The 19,994-nt window shown below is 36.9% G+C and overlaps 1 protein-coding gene and 1 non-coding gene across 2 annotated transcripts in view; one reads left to right on the top strand and one right to left on the bottom strand.

Annotated features, from left to right (window-relative positions):
* Positions 1 to 19,994, top strand: part of GPC5 (glypican 5) — a 955,909-nt gene that overhangs the window by 693,829 nt on the left and 242,086 nt on the right. The window lies entirely within an intron of this gene.
* TRNAS-ACU (transfer RNA serine (anticodon ACU)) lies at positions 18,193 to 18,265 on the bottom strand. The gene has a single exon. It is a non-coding gene; the product is annotated as a tRNA-Ser (tRNA).

Below are 19,994 nucleotides of genomic sequence, written 5' to 3'. Positions count from 1 at the left end.
ATATATAGAAATAGACCCAATGATGGTCAATTAGTATAATAGAAATAGGGTCAATTTCACATTTCTTGGCTATGCATATTGGTCCATTCTTTCTTCCTTTTATTGTAATGTTGAAATGTTTTCAGATTTCCCATAAAAGAAGATAATAAATTATGGCATATTCAATTCACATGCTGTCTCTAATGGTAAATAGTTCTATATATCTGGGCTTCCCTTGTGGCTCGGTGGTAAAGAACCCGCCTGCAATACAAGAGATACGAATTTGATCCTTGGGTCAGGAAGATTCCCTGGAGAAGGAAATGACAACCCACTCCAGTATTCTTGCCTGGGAAATCTCATGGACAGAGGAGCCTGGTGGGCTACAGTCCATGCCATGGGGTCCCAAAGAGTTGGACATGACTTAGTGAGTGAGCACAATTCTGTATATCTATGGAGAAACGCTTATTGTCCCCCCTCTCCCAGACGCTCTTGTGTATTCTGTTTAAGTTACATAGAGGAATAGAGGGAGTACACATACACACACAATTCACAAACTAGAAGGTGACAACTAAATGAAGTGGATATTATATAAATTTTCATAAATTCTATTATATTCCATTGCATATATAACTTAATAAGGGGAGATAACCCTGAAATCATAAAATTAAAATTTTCTTCCATGCCTTAATGCACAGGTTAGAATAGAATAAAATATTTTATCCAGATTTTATTTTTATAAAATATATTTACTTATAAGTAGGTTGCTGCTGCTGCTAAGTCACTTCAGTTAAAAGACTATAATTAACTTGTCTTCAGTTTGTGTGTGTTTCCAAAATCTTAAAGTTGATTTGGTAACATATGAGAAAAAGGAATTATACATTTTTGACACATCTTTTTTGAAGCATATGTTACATCATTTCAGCCAATTTTATTACTTAAAAAATCACAGTTTCTGAATCCCAGATGTCATAGTAGGATAACTATGAATATAACTGACTACAATTAGTTTTATTTCTTTCTAAACAGTTTATTGGTTGTTAGCTGTCATTTAAGAGAAGTAATTATAAGTTCCATTTTAAAATTCTGGTAGTTTTTATTAGTTTCTTATTGCTGCTGTAGCAAATTCCTACAAATTTAGTGGCTTAATATATGGTGTTACAGTTCTGGGAACCAAAAGTCTGAAATGGATCTGTGGGGCTGATAATGAAGGTGATGATGCTTCTGTAGGCTCTAGGGAGAGACTGCCTTTTCCAGCCTCTAGAGGCTGCCTGTATTCCTTGGCTCCTGACCACATCATTCCAAACTCATTACCACTCTTCTCGAGTACTCATATACTCTTGCTTTTCTTTTTCACTGATCAAGACCCATGAGATTACATTGGACTCAGAATCTCTAATTTCAGTCAAGTCTGCAAAGTTCCTTCCACTGGAAGGAACATACTCACATACTCACAAGGAACATACTCAGCTTTCAAGGAATAGTGTGTAGAATTCTATGGAGGAAAGTGAAAGTCGCTCAGTCGTGTCCGACTCTTTGCAACCCCATGGACTATAAAGTCCATGGAATTCTCCAGGCCAGAATACTGGAGTGGATAGCCTTTCCCTTTTTCAGGGTATCTTCCCAACCCAGGAATTAAACCCAGATCTCCCCCATTTGCAGGCAGATTCTTTACCAGCTAAGCAAAAAGAAAGTGAAAGTGAAGTCGCTCAGTCGTGTCCGACCCTTAGCGACCCCACGGACTGCAGCCCACCAGGCTCCTCCATCCATGGGATTTTCTAGGCAATAGTACTGGAGTGGCTTGCCATTGCCTTCTCCAGGAAAGCAAAAAGAAGGGTGACCTTTATTCTGCTATTACAGTAGTGGTTTTTTTCTTCTATTTTTAGCACTTGTACTACCAAACTTTATTTGTAAGTTGGGAAAAAATATTCTTCACCAGATATAATGGAATGATTTTTCCTCCAATATATTTTTTCTATAACTATATAATAATAGTTTTAATTGATAAAAATTAGTGGTCCCATGCTGTGAAAATTCTATTTGAATGACCAATGCATGAATTTGGGGCTGCTATTTTTGCTTCAGTTCAGTTCAGTCATTCAGTCATGTCTGACTCTTTGCCACCCCAGGGACTGCAGCACGCCAGGCTTCGTTGTCCATCACCAACTCCTGGAGCTTGCTCAAACTCGTGTCCATCGAGACGATGATGCCATCCAATCATCTCATCCTCTGTCATCCCCTTCTCCTGCCTTCAATCTTTCCCTGCATCAGGATCTTTTCTAACGAGTCAGTTCTTCACATCAGGTGACCAAAATATTAGAGCTTCAACCTCAGCATCAATCCTTGCAACGAATATTCAGCACTGATTTCTTTTAGGATTGACTGGTTTGATCTCCTTGTAGTCCAAGGAACTCTCAAAAGTCTTGTGCAACACCACAGTTTAAAAATATCAGTTCTTTGGTGCTCAGTTTTCTTTATGGTCCAACTCTCACATCCATATGTGAGTACTGCAAAAATCATAGATTTGACTAGATGAACCTTTGTCGGCAAACTGATGTCTCTGCTTTTTAATATGCTGTCTAGGTTTGTCATAGTTTTTCTTCCAAGGAGCAGTCTTGCATCTTTTAATTTCATATCTGCAGTCTTTCTTGCTTGCTTGTCTCTTAATTCCATTACCATAATTTATGTAATTTTTATGATATAAAATATAGCAATATAATGCATGCTACTTTATTTTTCTAAGATAATGAGTTCATAACCTTAGCTCAGATGAAGAGGTTATATATCAGTTGAAATCTAATAAAGCAGTCCATAATTTGATTAATCTTAATTATCTAATATAAATTTATGCTTTTGCCATGTGCCCTCTTGAGATTCCTTCCTATGACTGACTAAAATTTGACCATCAATTCTTTTCCCATTCCTTTCTCTGAGGGTCAGTTCCCTTACCTCCTTCAATGAACCTGAGCTAGCTCTGTGACTGGCTTTTTCAAACAGAATGGAGCAGAAATGATGTCTGGTGTCCAGAGACTCAAGGCTTCTACTTTACTCCTCTTGGATTGCTCACTACATGTAAGAAACACAACCTCAGTTAGAGAGGTGTTTCAAATTAGCCAAATTGAAATAGGCCATATGAAATGACAACAATGTGAAGAAAAAGTTCTTGAAACTTCTAGCCGAAAATAAGCACCCTCAGTATGCAACCAGATGAATGATTCCCTCTGCTGGAATCAGAACCTGGAACCAGAACACCAAACTCGTCTAAGTCATGCCTGGATTCCTAAGCTGCAAAATCATGAACAAGTGAAATGGTTGTCATTTAAGCCTCTGAATTGGGGAGCAGCTTGTTACTTAGCAACAGATAAGTGATTACATCCCTTCTTTTGTAAACTGCATTTAGTAATTTTCTCCAAGCCTTTTGCTTTTCTGTGATGCATTGAGTGTGTTCTTGTGTGCACAGTCATCCCTGACTCTTTTGTGACTCCATGGACTGTAGCCTGCCAGGCTCCACTGTCCATGAGATTATACAGGCAAGAATACTGGAGTGGGTTGCCATTTCCTCCTTCTCCAGGGGATCATTGCAATCCAAGGATTGAACCCATGTCTCCTGCATCTCCTGCATTGGATTCTTTACCCCTGAGCCTCCTGGGAATCCCTGATGCATTGAGTAGTAGATTTCAAATGTTTCTCATCTATTTTGAAATATCTATATGATGCAGCCTCTCCCAATTGGCATAATGGCTTTTTCTGTCTTTGGATATATATCTCATCATTGTCTACTGAAAGCTATAATTTAATTTGTCTACTATTGATTCAGAATAAGTGTACAATGATTGCATTTTACTGCTTATTTGGAGTATAAGAGCACACTTAAACAGATTTGAAATGTGGATAGAAAGACTTACAGCTCTGAACAAATTTGTATTCTTAAACCTATCAAATTTTGTACTCCACATCTAGCTTCTGAAATAGTGTTTTATTGGGGTATAGAAAAAAGAAAAATTGCATAGGATAGCTGTCATATTCCTTGCCTACATGTCCAAAACAGTAGGCTAGTCCCATATGAAAGGCTGAAGGTTCAGAGATTCTATTGGAGAGAATGATTGAATATTGAAGTGATTGAACATAATCTTATTGACTCCACCCCATGCTTCTGAGTGTCCATTCTGCTGAGGCATTAAGAACTGAATCTTGGTTAGAGTCCTCTGGGATGGTCAGACATCGGTCCAGCAGCTAACTTGGTTGAGGGTCTTTATAGTTTTGTTATTAAAAAACTTTATTTTTAGGGCAGATTCACAATAAACTTGAGCAGAAAGTACAGTGAGTTGCCAGATCCCCTGTCCCCACACATTCAATACCTCCCTCACCATCAACATCAGACATCAAAGGGGTACACTAGTTGAAATTGACAAAATTTCATTGAAAACACTATCTATTCTATCCCTTCACTACAGAGATGGATTCTGTCATCTCAATCAGAAAACCCTTGACTTTTCAATTTTGTGTACTCCTTACGTTTTTCTAATTACCTTACCTCTCTTCATTTTTACTCATCAGGTACCTCTGAATTTCCTTGCTCCTTTCTCAAAAAACTACATTTTATGTAAGAACATTTTACCTTTGGCACCTGTATTGGTTACAGAACTGCATTATGCTCCTTTCCAATCTGGATTTAAGGAGGAATCATGCAAGAATTACTTGTTTGGTTATAACTTTTCAGTATATGTTCATATTTATGTCATCTTAAAATGCCTCAATGAGAAGACCACAAATAGACTCAATAATGAGGCACATCTGGAGGGTAAATTAGAATTTAAAGTCATAGCAGAAAGATCAGCAATGGTATTACTACTTTCCTATAAGAAAGAAAACAAATACCAGTACAAATCCAGTTGTCCAAAAGCACTCATCATTTATGAGTTAAAGATACTTGTATAGACATCTCTCTCTGAACACATATTTTCTAGATTCGTGTAACATAAAAGGGCATATACTGTATATGTTTTTGCTTGTAACCTCCTTTGTTCACTCAAAAGTATATGATTGAGGCTCTTTCATGTCAAAGCATAATAACATGTATAATGACTGTAATTTCATTTATAAAGGTGCACCTTCATTTATTTAGCCATGATTGATATATAAGATGTTTAAGTAATAATATTTAGATGGAAATCTTCTTAAATATGAATATATTTACTACTGAAATATATATAAATTACATTCCCTTAGTGGGAAGACTCACTTTCACATAAAGTAATAAAGATTTATTTAAATAAAGTTCATAAAAGTTGCCCACATTACAACTTTTTAATATTTATCTTGAATTTTATTATTCTTATTATTGTAATATAGATATTTAATATTGACATAGGTAGATAAAAAAAGAGAAAAAGAAGTAATTTCATGTGATTTTTCAGATCTAAATTATATTCCCCAATTTTTTCATGTACTGCCCTTTAGAAGAATCAAAGATGCCTGCAATAGTAAAAGAAGAGAGAATGAATATATTTTATATAAGTGTAAATACATGAATTTTTATTCAAATGTAGTTATTGTGAAAGGAGTAAATGCCTTTTATATTGAATCTAATTCATTCTATTTTTGAAATTTAAAATAAATGCTATAATATTTTTATTTATCCTAAAATTATTTTATTTCTTTATCCTCATATACAGTATAAAGAATGATGATTTTTTTCTTAATTTGATTCTTCCACTGCTTTGCTTTTTACCACTTGATGATCTAAAAGAAAATTCAGAGGACAAAATATGTCAGCATTCTTCCAAAACCTCTTTGACTATAAATTAACTTGGTTTCTCATCAAGAGGAGAAAAGATGTATTTAATAGATTTCCCAAAGTCTCTTTGTTACTTGATAACACACAAAAAGAAATATATGTATCCAAATAGTTTGCTCACATGGCTAGGAAGGAGTTATCAAGGATGGCAGATTTATACAGATCTAGTGTGAATCACGGAAAAGGCAATGGCAAGCCACTCCAGTACTATTGCCTAGAAAATCGCATGGACAGAGGAGCCTGGTGGGCTACAGTCCATGGGGTCGCTACTAGTCGGACACGACTGAGCGACTTCACTTTCACTTTTCACTTTCACGCATTGGAGAAGGAAATGGCAACCCACTCCAGTGTTCTTGCCTGGAGAATCCCAGGGATGGCGAAGCCTGGTGGGCTGCCCTCTATAGGGTTGCACAGAGTCGGACGCGACTGAAGTGACTTAGCAGCAGCAGCAGCAGTGTGAATCAACAGAAGGCACAGCACATCAGCTCATAAAAAGCAATGAGTAGTTACATACAATGCATGTCAATTTGCCATTGTCAATTTTTAAAAATGAATTACATTTCAGAACAGAAATTATTAAAACAGAAAAACTGTATTATACCATTGTCTCCATAGTCTAAATTATCACCAGCTCTACTTATTATTCAGTATGTTTTAAAAATCTTTAAAAGGAAGTCAATCATGTTTAGCTCATTCATTGCAATTATTTGTAAGCAGTAGAAACAAACCACAAACTCGGTTAATTGTGTTTAAATTCTAAGACATTGTTCAGACCTACTGCAAAGCATAAAAGACATATCAGTTTCTCCTCAGGAATTACTCCAGGGCTTGGAATAGGGTGAAATTGTATAGATCCCTCTCTGTAACCACACTATTCTTCAGATAATGCATAGTGCTTTCATCAATATAAAATGGCAGACCCATGGCTTTGGGAATGTGATTGCTCTTGGAAATGGATGATAAATCACAATTATATAAACTAAGGAAAGACATAACCTACCTATAGCCTTCATAATAATGATCATGGCAAGAGGAACCTATTGCATTTGCAAGATTAGAACTAACAGGATTTGCAGAGAGTGCAATAAATCAATTTTGAAAATGCCAAGTCAAATCAGGTGTGCTAAGCTATTAACTAGTATTTGGCTTACAACAAAACCGGAAATAGAGTTATAAAATTTGTTTTAGACACTTTATTTGCAAAGTACATAAATGCTTAAAGGTATGGCACATTTACACATGCATCTTCTGCACTCCTAGGAAAGAGAAGTTCAAACCACAATGTAAAATATTTTAAGAGCACTAAATCAATTTATATAAATTAAGTTTTAAAAGTTAATAATCAATCCTGTAAGTGATGGTGATTTTGATACAATCTAGAGATGTTAGATCGGAGAAGGCAATGGCAAGCCACTCTAGTACTCTTGCCTAGAAAATCCCATGGATGGAGGAGCCTGGTAGGCTGCAGTCCGTGGGGTTGCTAGGGGTTGGACACGACTGAGCGACTTCACTTTCACTTTTCACTTTCATGCATTGGAGAAGGAAATGGCAACCCACTCCCGTGTTCTTGCCTGGAGAATCCCAGGGACGGGAAAGCCTGGTGGGCTTCCCTCTATGGGGTCACACAGATTCGGACACGACTGAAGTGACTTAGCAGCAGCAGCAGAGATGTTACATAAAGCATATACAATTAAAGGCGGAGAAGGAAATGGCACCCCACTCCAGTACTCTTGCCTGGAAAATCCCATGGACAGAGGAGCCTGGTGGGCTGCAGTCCATGGGGTCGCTAAGAGTCGGACATTACTGAGTGATTTCACTTTCACTTTTCACTTTCATGCATTGGAGAAGGAACTGGCAACCCACTCCAGTGTTCTTGCCTGGAGAATCCCAGGGACAGGGGAGCCTGGTGGGCTGCTATCTATGGAGTTGCACAAAGTCAGACAGGACTGAAGTGACTTAGCAGCAGCAGCAGCATATAATTAAAGGATAGCAATGCAAAATGCTCTGCTATAAAAACTAACTCTGACCAAGGGACAGACATACCTTCTTGGGAAATAGGACATTTTTCCTGTGTCAGTGAAAAACATTTCTTTTTTTCTTTCCCCTGGAGTCCCCATTTCCCATAGCTGCCCTTGAGGATCTATTACTTAAAATGCAAGAATAAGCCAACAAATCAGGCTATGGATACCATCCACTTTTACTACTTTTAATTTATTTTCATGCTTAATATGTTACATAACATTTTATTAAGGAGAAAAATTCTTCCAAACCAGCAAAAAAATAATACTCAAGACCACAAGATCTTTTCTATTCTTAATATTCATTCTATTTTGCCAAGAATGGTAGGAATTTATCAACCTATTTAGCACATTTTCAAGTCTGATATTTGTGAAACTATGCTTCATTTTTCATGTTGAGTATTTTTTCTTCTTTTCATAGTTTCTTATCTCTAAAAGATAATGTAATGATGTCATGGGCTTCTAAGGGTTCAATCATGGGTTGAGAAGATCTCTGGAGAAGGAAATGGCAAGCCACTTCAGTACTTTTGCCTGGGAAATCCCAGAGACAGAGGAGACTGGTGGGCTACAGTCCATTAAGTCACAAAGAGTCAAACATGACTTAGTGACTAAAAAACAACAGTGATGTTATACAAAGATGAATGTTAAGATGATTCGGAAAGGAACACTTATGCATGTTTTTTGTTTTTTGATGGGGGTTTGTACCCCTGCCATTCTTTATGGTATATTTTTTCTTTTGCCATATCTGTTAATTGTTAACATCTGTTAACTAGATAACTGTTGATAAAGTGGTAGATTTTCACTTGTTAAATGTATTTATATTCTTATTTATAGCACTAGATGAAAATGATGTCTCTGCTCATCTGCACTGGTTTATTCCATATCCAATTTTTATATTTTGTTTCCTATAAATAAATTGTAAAAGTAAATCAGAGTGTTTCATTTATACACTAGCGACTATTAGGGGATGCTGTCATTTTTTGTGGTGGTAGTGGTTTAGTTGCTAAGTTGTGTCAGGCTGCCAGGTTCCTCTGTCCATGGAATTTTCCAGGTAAGAATATTGAAGTGGGTTGCCATTTCTGTCTCCAGGGGATCTTCCCAACCCAGGAATCTAACCTGGGTCTCCTGCAATGCAGGTGGATTCTTTACCAACTGAGCTACTATGTCAGTTTCTAGTGTGAAAGTGAAAAGTGAAAGTGAAGTCGCTCAGTCGTGTCCAACTCTTTGCGATCCATGGACTGTAGCCTACCAGGCTCCTCTGTCCTTGGGAATCTCACCAAATTCACCTAATTCCACAAAATACTTACCATAGAAATCTTCAATTTTATTTCAGTCAAAGTCTTAGCACTTAAGATATCTTCCTTGAATCTGACATGCATGTTTGCACATGATTTGGATATCCATACTGGTGCAAATTTGTGGATGAGTTTTGTTTTGTAAAATATTATAACGAACTTTTGAGTCTGGGGAATAATGTGGGTTATCAAGTTGCACTTTTGTGGTAAAATAATAATCCTCAAATTCTATACTGGTTTATGATCTGATTCTGACAGAGGGTTGCAAGGAGATTTGAAATATTTTTTTTTATTCTTTGCAGTTGAAATATAATTGACGTGTAATAAAATCTTAAACGTGCAATTTGATGTTTTTCAGTTGCGTCTGACTCTTTGTGACCAAATGGACTGCAGCACACCAGGCCTCCCTGTCCTTCACCATCTCCTGGAGTTTATTCAAACTCATGTCCATTGAGTCAGTGATGTCATCCAACCATCTCATCCTCTGTCGTCCTCTTCTCCTCCCGCCTTCAATCTTTGCCAGCATCAGGGTCTCTTCCAATGATCAGTTCTTCACATCAGGTGGCCAGAGTATTGGAGCTTCAGCTTGAGCATCTGTCCTTCCAATGAATGTTCAGGGTTGATTTCCTTTAGTATTAACTGGTTTGATTTCCTTGCAGTCCAAGGGACTCTCAAGAGTCTTCTCCAGCACCACAGTTCAAAAGCATCAATTCTTCGGCTCTCAGCTTTCTTTATAGTCCAACTATCACATACTTACATGACTACTGGAAAAACCATAGCTTTGACTAGATGGACCTTTGTTGGCAAAGTAATGTCTGTGCTTTTTAATATGCTGTCTAGGTTGGTCACAGCTTTTCTTCCAAGGAGCAAGTATCTTTTAATTTCAAGGCTGCAGTCACCAACTGCATTGATTTTGGACCCCAAGGAAATAGTCTGTCACTGTTTCCACTGTTTCCCCATTTATTTGCCATGAAGTGATGGGACCACATGCCATGATCTTAGTTTTCTGAATGTTGAGATTTAAGCCAGCTTTTTCACTCTCTTCTTTCACCTTCATCAAGAGGCTCTTTAGTTCTCCGTCGCTTTCTGCCATAAGGGTGGTGTCATATGCATATCTCAGGTTATTGATATTTCTCCTGGTAATAATGATTCCAGTTTGTACTTCATCCAGTCTGGCATTTCACAAGATGTACTCTGCATATACGCAGGGTGACAATATAGAGCCTTGACATACTCCTTTCCCAATTTGGAACCAGTTCATCGTTCCATGTCGGGTTCTGAGTTTTGCTTCTTGACTGTCATATAGGTTTCTCAGGAGTCAGGTAAGGTGGTCTGGTATTCCCATCTCTTTAAGAATTGTCCACAGTTTGTTGTGATCCATCCCCACAGTCAAAGGCTTTAGCATAGTCAATGAAGCAGAAGTAGATATTTTTCTGAAATTCTCTTGCTTTTTTATGACCCAGTGTATGCTGGCAATTTGATCTCTGGTTCCCCTGCCTTTTCTAAATCCAGCTTGAACATCTGGAATTTCTTGGTTCATGTAATGTTGAAGCCTAGTTTGGAGAATTTTGAGCATTACTTTGCTAGTGTGTGAGATGAGTTCAATTGTGCTGTAGTTTGAACATTCTTTGACCTTGCCTTTCTTTGGGATTGGAATGAAAGTTGACCTTGTCCAGTCCTGTGGCCAGTGCTGAGTTTTGCAAATTTGCTGGCATATTGAGTGCAGCACTTCCACAGCATCATCTTTTAGGATTTGAAATAGTTCACCTGGAATACCATCACCTCCACTACCTTTTTTGTAGTGATGCTTCAATTTGATGAATTTTTGCAAATGCTCAAACTATTACCCCACTTCCCTCATCATTCATTCATCAAACTGAGCACCAAGTGAGAACCCGTAATTGCTAAAAATACAGTTATGAATTAAATCAAATCACCACCGTAGAGGTATGGAGAGGAAGGCTGAAGAAAGTGATTTGTCATGAAGTGGTAAAAATTCTTTAAACTTTCACAGGAAGGAGAAATAGCAAGAGGGTGATCAATTCCTCTTGGGGAAGAGCAAATCCAGAAAGACTGACTATAGGAGAAAATAATTTTGCCCTGACTCTACCTTAACACTTCATGGATTGTCATGAGGAGTGAGGTTCATTAAAAAGGAAACACCAAATTTGCATTGCAACTCAGGTTCTAGCAACCAGGTTTTAAATATTCTAGTTTGATTCATGAATGAATGTCATAGAATCAAGTCCAATTTCAGGAGATTCACTGCATCCCCAAAGCAGTTGGGTTAACATAGTTTTTAATAATCACCTTCTCTTAAATTATATTCCTTCTAAAGCTCATTTGCTCAGTCGTGTCCAACTCTCTGTGACCCCATGTACTACAGCCTGCCAGGTTCCTCTGTCCATGGAATTCTCCAGGCAAGAATACTGGATTGGGTTGCCATTTCATACTTTTGGGGATCTTCATGACCCAGGTATTGAACCTGAGTCTCTTGTGTCTCCTGCATTGGCAGGGGTGTTCTTTACCACTAGGTCTACCTAAGAAGCCCCAAATGATATTCCATAGTAACTTAAATTATCATGTTAAAGGATTTTTTTAAAAAAATTAAAATCTCAAAGTTTTCTAAGTACCATTCAGTTCAGTTCAGTCACTGAGTCGTGTCTGACTCTATTCAACCCCATGGACTGCAGTATGTCAGGCATCCCTGTCCATCACCAACTCCTCAAGCTTATTCAAACTTATGTTCATCAAGTCAGTAATGCCATCCAACCGTCTCATCTGTTAGCCTCTTCTCCTTCTGCCTTCAATCTTTCCCAGCATCAGGGTCTTTCCCAGTGAGTCAGTTGTTCGCATCAGGTGGGCAAAGTATTGGAGTTTCAGCTTCATCATTAGTCCTTCCAATGAATATTCAGGACTGATTTCTTTTATGGTAATAGATAAAAATGAGAGGAAAGTTTCTGAGAAAAAATTTCCTTATTATTGATGAATGAAAGATGTCTTATTACTCCTAACATGTTTGGGTCTGAGGAAAATATATTAAAAAATAAACTGAAAGTTCTGAAAATTTACTCTGCAGCAAAAAAATTAATTTTCAAATAAATAAGTTTGAAGTGCTTGCAGTTGAAATTTAAAGGTGAGCTCAAAATAGAAACAGATTGTTCTCTTTTGTTGTATTAGAATGAGACATTAAAAGGAGTTTTCCTGATAAATAGTTAAAAATCTTACATAAAGGAGATATTAAAGATTTAGTTGCCATAAAGATTAGCAGAAAGAGATTAATGCAAAAGAATTCATGTAAATTACTAATGAAAAGTAATGTTCTCAGGAATTTTATATATTAATAAATGGCTCTAAATAAATGACCTCTACAGCTTATTATTTACTTGAAAGTTATTAAAATATTAATTATTTAAGAGTGACACTCTTTCAAAATTGTGATTATTTTTTTAGATGTATAATTAAATGACCCAACTTTATTGAGAGCTGCCATTTTTAAATCTGAAGGAGCATGCTCCAGCTTTGGAGTAAATTTAGCAAAAATTATTGGAACTTGATGCCTCAAACTTCAAATTATAGGCATGGACAGAAGCTTAACAAAAATACATCAAAGTTGGAACAAAATAAATAGTGCTATTTTGTAACTATGCATGTTCACTGATGCCATTTTGCACTTGTGATATGTTAGGCTATTAGTAGGAAAGTTGTAGGAGAGCCTGAGGTCATTTCTCACTCTAAACAGTGTTTTTCAACCATGGCTGCACATTGGAACCACCTGGGAGTTTTAAAAATTACTGATGTCAAGGTTCTACCCCTAGAGTTTTTCATGTAATTGGTCTGAGGTGCAGGCTGGACTTCAGGACTGTGCAGCCAAGGTTAAACTAACTGTTCTAAAGAAACTTGAAATATGAGAAGCTTGAAGATTTTAAAGGAGACCCCAGAGACAACTGTGTTGCAGAAATTATGGCAAAATACGTATTGTACATTAATCCAAGATGAACACAGAAGTGTCAAGTAGGGAAGATACCCAGAGAAGGGTTGCTTCAATTATGTAAAAGTGTTTGTCATAGATTGAAAACAGTATATTCAGAAAACATCTTATGACAACAACCATCAACACAATTCTCAATAAAACCAATTGTGTAAATAATAATTTGGTTCACAAAATTTTGAAGATGAAGGGAATATAGAGGGTCTGAAATCAGTGATTTTGTTAAATACCACAACAACACTCTGAGAACACCTGAAAGTTCAGTTAAATTATAACAATTAATTTCTGATATGTGGTGGGGTCAGTGGTTTGCTTTTGCCTTATTTTTTAAAAATATATTAATCAAATAGTTATGCCCAAATTATTTTAGAAATAGTCTCTAATCTCCACAAAAGTAAATTGGACCACTAAATAAGTTATCACCATTTTTGTGGAGCCCATAGAAGATTGCTTTCAAGGAACTTAAGTGAAATTATTTCCCTGATGGCAGGAGCTGTGTATTGGTGAAGATGTGTCCTTTGTGAGTAAGGAGAAGAGTATAAGTGGATATAAAAATAGTAAAGAAATAATTAGCTTTAAAAATACTAAATTCCATGTTTAGCAAAGTTAATGAGCCCCTAAATTCCTAAAGCTGAATATTGGTGTGTAAATGAGTATTCCAAACCAAGAGAGACTAACCTTAATATTCGTGGATATTAAACAAAAACCTAATTTCTCCCTACCATCTGTATCTCCTAGGTTTAAACCAAACAGATGTTTTGGCTCTTAAAAGTCCCCAAATAAGTTCTGCTTTTCTGACAATGTCATTTATTAGTGGATTACTATTTGAAAAATCACTTATCAAGAAAAATTTGAATATACATTTTCAAAATTGTGTGTCGGATTAATTCAGCAGTTTTTTTTTTTTAATTTGGCTTGTGTTTCCAGTTAACTAGTTTAACTACTGATACATAAACATTGAAAAATATTTGTTGAAAATACAAATTTTATCAACTGACTTTTGAGGATACTAGTGTAAATTCAGTTACTTTTTAAGATGTTTGCACGCACTATCCTGATGGCGTGAATTATTTGAAGGACTATATATGATGGTTTCAGATAATGGTAACTGAATATTCAAGTGTTGAAAAGATAAGATTTTTAAAATATGGGCTGATGAGTTTGAAATTTAAGTACTAGGGGATAAATTTTAAAAACACTCTTATTGGAAGATTAAATTTTTCCTTTTGGTGGGAAATTTGTATGGAACAAATACAAATTGAAAAAGAGAAGCAGAAGCTTAGGGAGGAGAGTTGTCTAGGTAAACTTGGGTAGTTTTAGATCTAGGAGAGACAGGATATTCATGGACTTGAAAATAAGAAGCTACTCTGTAATGTTAGAGGCCAAAGGCTGCCATATGCTAATTGAATTCTTTGCTATGCTAATCACTCCATCTCTGATCAGATCCTATAAAATGATTTATAAATATTTACATGAATGTTAGATGATGGAATCAGCATGACATGTGACTGAATGTGAGAACAGTGAAAAAGAAGAAATAGGAAACAAGGTTGATGATGGACCCAGATTAGGGTAACAGCAGGTTTTGATAGAACAAGGCTGGAGAGAGAAACAAAAGAGGAAGAAGGGATCAAGGGAGCACAGAGAAGTCCAAAGCTCCCTACACAAGTGCTACTCACGCAGGATATCCACTGGCTTCCTAGCCCCACCTAAGAGCAGCTCGTCCAGAGTAGACTGGAGTTTTCCAGAGTGAGGGCCGCCAGCTTTTCATGCTCCATTTCCCTAATTCCTGGTCTGAAGGCATGAGAGGAAAATGAGCTCCTCTACGGAGAGAAGACAGGCCAACTCTAAGCAAATGTTAATATTATTTTTCAAATTTCTCATTTTCACAAATGTTGACTAATCAATTCGAGAAAATAAAATGAAAACAAGCAGACTTGGTTTGACGGGCATGTGATATATTCTCTTTCAAGGACAGGGCTGCTTTAGCGGGCAAACAAATCCTGGTAGACATGGAAGAATTTGCTCCTAATCCAAAATAAACAATATGTGTTTTAGTGGAAAATGGCAGATGTATCAAAAGGGTAACTTGACAGCAAGTGTATAGAATACTGTAAAAATGTTTCCTTCTTACTTTTCATGCATATGTAATTCCTGCTTGAATGCAAGAAGACTAAATACCAGCTTTATTTAATATATTTTGTGTCAACTTCTGTATAAAGATTTTTTTTTTTTGAGGTGAGAGGAGCGGAAAGAGGAGAACATTAATTCCAAATGGCTTTAAACAAATGTTAGAAAGGTGAACATTCATAGGCTTCCAAATATCTGTTGGCTAGTTGACATTTACAAACACTATGTAGGTAAGGTTTCTCCTTCAGCTGTATTAAGGTTCTGGCAGTGAGTAAAGGATGTGTGAAATGAAATATGCCATTCAAATATAGCAAAGAAAGAGAAAATTCGTAACCACTATTGGGAGGAAATCACGAAAACCAAATCTCTATGTTATTTAATATGTTCTACTAAGGTACTGCAGAAAGTTTAACTATACTCAGCTATTCAAAATATTTGCAACTGTTACTTCCATTTTTTGAGAGGCAAGTTGTCTGTTTAAATGAGGAAGCACTATGTTTTAAATTCCTGAGCATATTTAATAAGACCAGAAGACAGTATTAATGAGGATAGTGTTTATAAGGATTGCTTAAAGATGCAAGCTGGTAAGCTACTAATTGTAATTCTTTAATTCTGGTATGTTTGCACCATCCAGCTGTATGAGAATAAAATGTATATTTACAAGCTGTATGTTTCAGGAACAGAAGCAATCCAGCATAGCAAATATGAAATTCCCAAATAGTATGCAAAAATATGTCAATCATTACTTTAATCTAACATGGGAGCTGGTGGTAACAACTCCAGGCAGCATATATAGATGATTGTGAATGCTTATCTAAATACAGATTTCATAAGAGATATGAACACGTGCAAATAACTTTCCGTTTCCGTTCTGTCGCTCAGTCGTGTCCGACTCTTTGCGACCCCGTGGACTGTAGCCTACCAGGCTTCTCCGTCCATGGGATTCTCCAGGCAAGAATACTGGAGTGGGTTACCGTTTCCTGCTCCAGGGCATCTTCCCGACCCAGGGATCGAACCCGGGTCTCCCGCATTGGAGGCAGACGCTTTAACCTCTGAGCCACCAGGGAAGCCCAAATAACTTTAGGGTTTCTGAATACTATTTATTAAGTTCTAATCTCTAAATTAAAAAATAATATCCAAAATATCATGTATACTGTAATTGACATCTATTTCTATCTCACTTATGGATATATATCATTAATAAAATAATTTGAAAATTGTTGAAAAATTCCAGAACATATTAAAAAAGAAAAGCTTTCAAATTAATTTAATGAATTTGACAAAATGTTGATCATAAACAATAACAAAATAAATTTTTTTAAAAATTTCATTTTCTAATTGGTTATTCCTGGTATAAGGAAATAAAAGTTTTTTATATGTTGATATTCTATTGAGTAATCTTGTTGGCTACATTTATTTACTAGTTCTAATATTTAAATTTTTCTATGTATACAGTAATACCATTTGCAAATATGACCAGTGTATTTCTTTTTTCCAATACTTGGGTATTTTTTATTCCTCTTATTGTACTGGCTGGAGAGTCTTTTCTTGTTTCTGATCTCAGAATAAAAGTTTTCAATATGTCCTTATTAATTGTTATTTTCTGTAGGTGTTTATGGCTCATAATCAGATTTTAAAATTGTGTTATAGTCCTTGTTTAGGCATCTTAAAAATCATATAATTTTCTGCATCCTTTAATATAATAAGAATTTTTCTTTCAAATAGTTCTTGTAATGAATTACATCAGTTGATTTTATGATAGTAGAACAATTTTGCACTATTGGTATAAACCTAAGTTGTTTTTCATTTTTAATAGTTTTTATAGAGCTGTGATTCACGTGCCATAAAGTTCACCCTTTAAAAGTGTACAATTCAGTGATTAATATATTCAAAAAGTTGTGTAATAATCAACATATTTTCACTCTCCTCAACTCCTGACAATGATTAATTTACTTTCTATCTTTATTTACTATTCCTGGATATTTAATAAGTAGAATCATATAAAGCCTTTGGTGTTGGGCGTTATTCACATCATAATGTGCCGGTAGTTAACTCTTTTCATGACTGATAAAAAGTGAACGTATAACTTTTTGTTTATCCATTCGCCAACTGGTGGACATTTGTATTGTTTCCACTTTTTGGCTGTTAAGTGTGATTGTACTATCATTACGCAACTCAGGTTTTTCTGCTCTCCACTTAAAAGCTAATATTTGAGAGACAAATGTTGGTAGGAAAGGAAAGATTGCTTTACTCAAGAGTAAGGACCAACTCTTAACTGTTGATGGGTGGAGCAAGAGCCTTTTGAAGGGGAGTTTCAGGGGTGCACAAGGGGCAGGTGGGGCTGTGTATAGAATAGCACGATTATTTCCATCTATCATTTTGAAGTTAGTCACGTGGTCTGATCGCCGCCATCTTGATTGTTTTCAGTCAGTTAATCTTCAGTTCCAAGGTCAGTTTGTTCCCCTTTCCTTGAAGCCAAGATAGAGCAGCTTATGTGTGGCTACAGTATGGTCTTCATGTAGTCGACTTTTTCTACCAGTGGGGGTTTCAGTATCTGCAAATTGCTTTAAAAGATATAGCTCAGAATACAATTTATGGCTAAATTATTATTTTGGTTTCCTTGAATAGTTTTCTTTCTTCTTGCATTTTTCACTTCTCCAATTAAACTTACTCGGGTAAATATTTTCTACAAAAAAGAAGCAGGCAGAGGGCATAGGCTAGGGAAGATGAGGGTTTCTGTGCTGGGAAGGCCCTATATGGTCCTTCTTAGTTATACTGTAAATATTTGTGGACAGGTTTTGGTAATCATATGCCTTCAGTTCTCTTGGATATACGCTTAAGAGAGAAAATTGCTAAAAAGTGAAGTCACTCAGTCGTGTCTGACTTTTTGTGACCCCGTGGACTGTAGCCTACCAGGCTCCTCCACCCATAGAGTTTTCCAGGCAAGAATACTGGAATGGATTGCCATATCCTTCTCCAAGATAGCTTCCTGACCCAGGGATTGAACCTGGGTCTCCCGCATAGTAGGCAGGTGCTTTACCATTTGAGCCACCAGGGAAGATTACTAGGGCATTTGATAATTCTGTGTTTAAATTTGATGAAGAACTGGAACACTGTTTCCCCAAGTGACTGTACCATTTTCTACTCGCTACAGTCATCTTTGCAGTTTCAGCTTTAGCATCAGTCCTTCCAGTGAACACCCAGGGTGGACAGGGAGGCCTGGCGTGCTGTGATTCATGGGGTAGCGGCGAGTCGGACACGACTGAGTGACTGAACTGAACTGAACTGAACAGTCATCTTTGAGGGTTTGTTTCCACATTCTCACTCTTGCTTGTTACTTTCTATCATTTGATCATAGTCATCCTGCGGAGTGTAAAATCGTTTCTCATTGTAGTTTTGGTTTGCATTTCACTAGTGACCAATAATGTTGAGCATCCATTCATGTGCTTCTTGTCCATCTCTGTATCATTTTTTGAGCAGTAACTGTACACATTTTGCATTTCTAATTGTTGGGTTGTAAGTTATTTACATATTCTGAATGCAAGTCCTTTATGAGATATATGATTTGTAAAAATCACTTCCCATTCTGTAGATTTCTTTTTGTTTTGTTGTTTGAACTGCTGTTTCAGTTCAGTCCCTCAGTCACGTCTGACCCTTTGTGACCCCAAGGACTGCAGCACGCCAGGCATCATTTTCCATCACCAACTCCCGGAGTTTCCTCAAACTCATGTCCACTGAGTCGGTGATGCCATCCAACCATCTCATCCTCTGTCATCCCCTTCTCCTCCAGCCTTCAATCTTTCCCAGCATCAGGGTCTTTGCAAATGAGTCAGTTCTTTGCATCAGGTGGCCAAAGTATTGGAGTTTCAGCTTCAGTGTCAGGTCTTCCAATGAATATTCAGGACTGATTTCCTTTCGGATGGACTGGATGAATCTCCTTGCAGTCCAAGGGACTCTCAGGAATCTTCTCCAGCACCACAGATCGAAAGCATCAATTCTTTGGTGCTTAACTCTCTTTATAGTCCAACTCTCACATTCATACATGACTACTGGAAAAACCATAGCTTTGACTAGATGGACTTTTGTTGGCAAAGCAATGTCTCTGCTTTTAAATATTCTGTCTAGTTTGGTCATAGCTTTTCTTCCGAGAAGTAAGCGTCTTTTAATTTCATCACTGCAGTAACATCTTCAGTGATTTTGGGGCCCCCCAAAATAAAGTCTGTCACTGTTTCCACTGTTTCCTCATGTATTTGTCATGGAGTGATGGGACCAGATGCTATGATCTACATTTTCTTAATGTTGAGTTTTAAGCCAAGTTCTTTACTCTCCTCTTTCACTTTCATCAACAAGCTCTTTTTAGTTCTTCTTCACTTTCTGCCATAAGGGTGGTGTTATCTGCCTATCTGAGGTTATTGATATTTCTTCCAGCAATTTTGATACCAGTTTGTGCTTCATCCAGCCCAGCATTTTGCATAACGTGCTCTGCATATAAGTTAAATAAGCAGGGTGACAATATACAGCCATGATGTACTTCTTTCCTGGTTTGGAACCAGTCTGTTGTTCCACGTCCAGTTCTAGCTGTTGCTTTCTGACCTACATACAGATTTCTCAAGAGGCAGGTCAGGTGGCCTGTTATTCCCATCTCTTTCGGAATTTTCCACAGTTCATTGTGATCCACACAGTCAAAGGCTTTGGAATAGACGTTAAAGCAGAATTAAATGTTTTTCTGGAGCTCTTTTGCTTTTTTGACGACCCCAGATGTTGGCAGATGATCTCTGGCTTCTCTG

The sequence above is a fragment of the Moschus berezovskii genome, chromosome 13 (genome assembly GCF_049115385.1).
Source record: "Moschus berezovskii isolate FMDL1 chromosome 13, NW_MosBer_1.0, whole genome shotgun sequence".
Taxonomy (NCBI): domain Eukaryota; kingdom Metazoa; phylum Chordata; class Mammalia; order Artiodactyla; family Moschidae; genus Moschus; species Moschus berezovskii.
Note: the sequence above shows the minus strand (reverse complement) of the source record. Positions and strands in the feature narration are given on the sequence as shown.